Below are 4719 nucleotides of genomic sequence, written 5' to 3'. Positions count from 1 at the left end.
GTGAGAGAGATCGAAGCTTCACTCTGAGGAGTATTGAGTTAAGAGCATGGAGGGTTTCGAGCACTGACATAAGGACTTGGGTATTGATCTAAGAGACACAGTCAAGTTGTGACCATTTAATGTACATTTCTTACTTTACATATATATATATGCATACATAGAATTATATTATTATACACATGTGTGCATTATATTAATATATCTATCACATGTCAAGATTTCTCAACTTTGATACTAATAGCACTTTGTGCTGGAAAATTATTTGATGTTGGAGGCAATCCTGTTCACTGGCAGCATTCCTGGCCTTTACCCACCAGAGGGTTCCTCTCTAGTTGTGACAACCAAAAATGTCTCCAGACGTTGCTGAATGTCCCGATGGGGAAAAGTAACCCGTGAGTGAGAACCGCTGCTATAGATGCCTCATTCATGAGAGGGCAAGCCTGGTGGGGCCGCAGAAGCCTCAGCCCTAATTTGAAAAAGCAGAAGGGCCAGAGGCAGCAACTCCTTAGGTTTGTTTTGGGGGGGTCTTCTGCTGAAGATCCAAGAAGTTTGCAATGAGCTTTGGGGAATGAGAACGTCTCCAAGAAGGATGCTATGTGTTCCTACTGCGGAGCAATGTAAGTCCAGGAATTCAGATAGAAGGTTCATGTCATCTACCTTTATATCGTCAACATTCAGTGAACTCATTCATGCTTCTTAATCGGTTTTATAACTGCAGTAAAGTGCATGTATCACAGGAAACTTTACCTAGTGAGTGGATGATTGAGTCTTTGAGGTGGAGAGACTTCTATAATGGTGTCAACAGATTTATTCAAAATAAAGCTCACAGGTGTAAAGCAAAGGTGGTTCCTTCACTGTAAGGAGCAATGATCTTCCCTCCTCAGCACTCATCTCCCTCATAGTGCCAGAAATTAACTCAGGGTTGACTCCTGTCCAGAATGTTCACAAGCTCACTGAGAGGGCCTTTCAGTAGACTATTTTCTCTCTCAAAAACAAATGTCCCATCTCAGTTTCAAATTCCCCACCCAGCTATTTCTTTCCCTAGAATTGTGTGCACTGGTGTGGTGGTGACATGTTGGGCTATGCTCCTCTTGGCACTGCTAGTATGGGAGAGCGCATTGAACACCGAGCTTTCCCTGGGGTCTGAGGACCTCAAAACACATGCGTATTCTCATCCCCTGGTGGGGTGGTGGTGGGGGTGGGGGGTGTCAGCATTTCCTAACATGACATTTCTGACAGCAGGCCTGCTTCTCCTCAAATCCGCATCCACACAATGAAGAAATATCAGCCTTTCTATGACTAGCATATAAAATAAGCTGGATTTAAATGAATTAATAAACAAATTTTCAAAAATAATAGCATATGTCATAGCATATTTATATATACCATATTTAATAGCATAATTTAGATACTTAAATACAAATATCTAACATAATCTATGGCCTATATTTCCATGAAGAAAAATCAAATAAGACACTATTGAGATAGAGAAGACAATCGAAGGATATAATATGCATTGTCCAATTCAATAGCTAATGTCTATTATATTCAAATTGATCTACTGATTCAAACAAAATTACACCAGCCTTCCCTTTTCTGGGGCAGAAATTTACAAAATGATTCTAAAATATTTAAGGAAATACAAAAAGACTATTGAGAAAAGGCCAATCTTGAATAGGAACAAGGGGTCAAGACTTATCACAAAGTTATAGTACATAGGACAGTGGGGTATTGTAAACTAGGCAGATGAAGAGAGTAGGAACCTGAAAAGCGCCACACACACATGGACATTTGATATAAATGGCAAAGGTGATTTTGTAGAGCAGAGGCGGGGAGCCTAAGGTAAGTCTTTTAGACAGTGGTGTTTGATTATTTGAATACAAAAATGAATATCTTTATCTATAGATCAATGATAGATCAATAAATAGATATTCCAAGTGATTTTTCCTCCCACTAAAAATAAATATTACTTCCAGGTGAACTGTAGATCTACATATAAGAGGTAGAACAATATAGCCTCCGCGCGTTAATAAAGGGCAAGATCTGGGATTTCTAGAGACATTTTTTTCAACCTCATCTAACTTTCACTTTCTCTCCTCCTTCCCCCGCTCCACCCCCTCCTTTCGCGGGCACCAGAAAGGAAGCAAACCAGAAGGGACTTGATTAATCACATAAAAGCGCCCACATAGACAATCAGCACTCGAACAACCATAAAGGGGAGAATCCAGTTCACCATAGTGACGGTCTGAAAGTAGGGAAGGGAGGGAGCCGCGAAGTCAACTTTCCCGGCAAATGGACTTTAATGGGATGTATTTCTTCCCGCTCGTCCTTACTAAAATAGCTAGTCGACGAAGGTGGGATTCGAACCCACGCGTGCAGAGCACAATGGATTAGCAGTCCATCGCCTTAACCACTCGGCCACCTCGTCACGGCACGCCGAGCCTTCCAAGTACCTTATTCCAGAGTTGACACTCGGGAGCTCCCGGCTGTCTTAGAAGGAAGGACGCGCAGGAGGGGGCTCGGGGACGTCCGGGGAACCTGGGCATGGCCTCCTCCCATACGAGCCGACCAAGGAGTGGACTGGAAAACTCGCCCCGGGGGGAAAAGGCGGGATTAGCGCTCCCAGGAGTCAGGACAGCGGTCGAGAGGCGACAGCAGCAGCACCTTGTCGGGGGTCAGACTCCCCCGCGCGGGCGGCCGGGCCCCTGGGGGCGCATGCGCGCAGGCGGTGGGCGTGGCCCGGCTGCGCGGGAACCTGGGGGCGGTCGGCACCTGCGCTCCCAGGGCGCGGCCTGAGCCCCCCGCGCTCAGAAGCGCTCCCGGAGCTGGTGTCCCAGGGGCTCACCTCAGGGTCCTGGCGACTCGGGACCGGGGATTGGTGGTAACTTAGTCTGGGAGGTTAGACGACGGGTCCGAGCGCGGCCGTGCTGCGTGTCTACTCCGTGTCCTCACCGCCTCGACGCTGGGTGACAGTGCGCAGAGAAGACCCCTTAAACTCGTGGGGCTCTTTTCTCCGCCTAAGAGCACCGGTGGGTTCTGCGGTCCCCCCAGATACCTCTGTGCCTCTTGGGTGATTTTCTTGGGGCAGGTTGCCCAACTTCCATTCGATTTTCCAGAAATGCAGTGCTAAATATGTTAAAAGATTCACTGCCAGCGAGAAAATTATTTGGGGAAAGGGTGGGGGGGGGAACTATTTCAACTGCTTTTTAAAAGATTTTTGACTTGTTTCACGGAATGAATAAAACGCACATAAATGAACATGGATAGGGCTGAATTCTGACTAATCAGAATGAATCATAAATGCCTGGGGAAAGGTCATGTTAAAGGTGGGTCTGGCAGAGGAAGTTTCCTAGAAGGGGCCAAGAGAGGGGTGTCCCACGCTGAGGAAGGGGCCTGAGCAAAGGCAGGAGGCTCGCAGGATCTAGACAAACGTGAAGAATCTCTGTGGCTGGCGCTGGAGCATTTGAGTGACTGACTCAGCAGGGAGCCTCCATAAATCTGAGAAGGAAGGTGGCCATGAAGATTTTTTCCCTGAAGCCCAAGCAGATGAATCATGGATGAACAACAGGGAACATGGGCGAAATCCTGCAGGAGCGGATCAAAGAACCATTCTCTCTTCTTACTTGAAAAAAATCCTTCTATTTTAGTGCTTGCCAATTGACCTGCTTAGATCTTCAGGCTCAGCTTCACCCACTGCCCTCTACCTTGTTTTCCACACTCGTCCAATTACTGACTTTTTTGTTTAAGATTTTATCCATTTATTTGGGACAGAGAGAGCACAAGCAGGGAAGAGGGTCAGAGGGAGAGGGAGAAGCAGACTCCCCACTGAGTGGGTCCCCCCAGGCGGACTCCATCCCAGGACTCTGAGATCACGACCAGAGCTGAAGGCAGCTGCTTAAATGACTGAGCCACAAGGTACCCCCAATTCCTGATTTTTGTGTCAAGAAGGATCTATTTTTTGTCTTTCCAACAAGACCTTTTCCCTCATGGGGAGCTCTTGCCCTTCCTCATTTGAACCTGGATAGATTTTTTTTTATTTTTATTTTTTTATCCATACCTTGGTTCTCAGCTCAAAGCTTTTTTTTTTTTTTTTTTTTTTAATTAACATTTTTTGGGTAAAAGTTAACCACACATGTTTTAAATTTTTAAGTACTTCAAAAATATGTGTACATGAAGAAGTGGTCTTCTTCCTCTTATTCCCCCTTAAGAGAGGCAAAGGTTTTCAGCCATTTGGCTTTTTGTTTGTGTTGTTTTGTTTTCACGAGCAGCCTATCTCCAAATCTCATGCTATGGCAGAGAGGGCTAGTTGTCCATCAGTATTTGTTCCTTTCTTCCAAGAAATGGACATTTTAGGGCTCACAGCTACCCATGAGAAAAATACAATGCACAACTTTCTTTAAGAGTTAAGCGTGGCCACAGTGACCAGTTTCTACACTAGTGCATTCGAGAGTAATGGTTTGTGAAACTTGCAGGTTATGCCCAGAAGAGGAAAGAAATATGATCCACTTCTCTCTTCCTACTCTTGTTGCTTGCTGGACAAGGCAACACCATAGGAATGAAGGTCCATGACATACAAAGCAACACCATAGGAAGGAGGGAGCCGTGAGGTAGAATACTGGAACTAACACCATGGGGCCAAAGCACCCCCCTGGGATTGAATATACCTTCAGAAAATTATGTGAGAGATGAGTAACATCTGCTTCCTTTAAGCTACAGCAC

At 45.6% G+C, this 4719-nt stretch overlaps 1 non-coding gene across 1 annotated transcript; it reads right to left on the bottom strand.

Annotated features, from left to right (window-relative positions):
• Positions 1-2346: 2346 nt before the first annotated feature.
• TRNAS-GCU (transfer RNA serine (anticodon GCU)) lies at positions 2347-2428 on the bottom strand. Its single transcript has one exon. It is a non-coding gene; the product is annotated as a tRNA-Ser (tRNA).
• Positions 2429-4719: the final 2291 nt, after the last annotated feature.

This window comes from Mustela lutreola, chromosome 6, assembly GCF_030435805.1.
Source record: "Mustela lutreola isolate mMusLut2 chromosome 6, mMusLut2.pri, whole genome shotgun sequence".
Classification (NCBI taxonomy): Eukaryota; Metazoa; Chordata; class Mammalia; order Carnivora; family Mustelidae; genus Mustela; species Mustela lutreola.
This window is presented reverse-complemented; position numbering and strand designations above follow the sequence as displayed.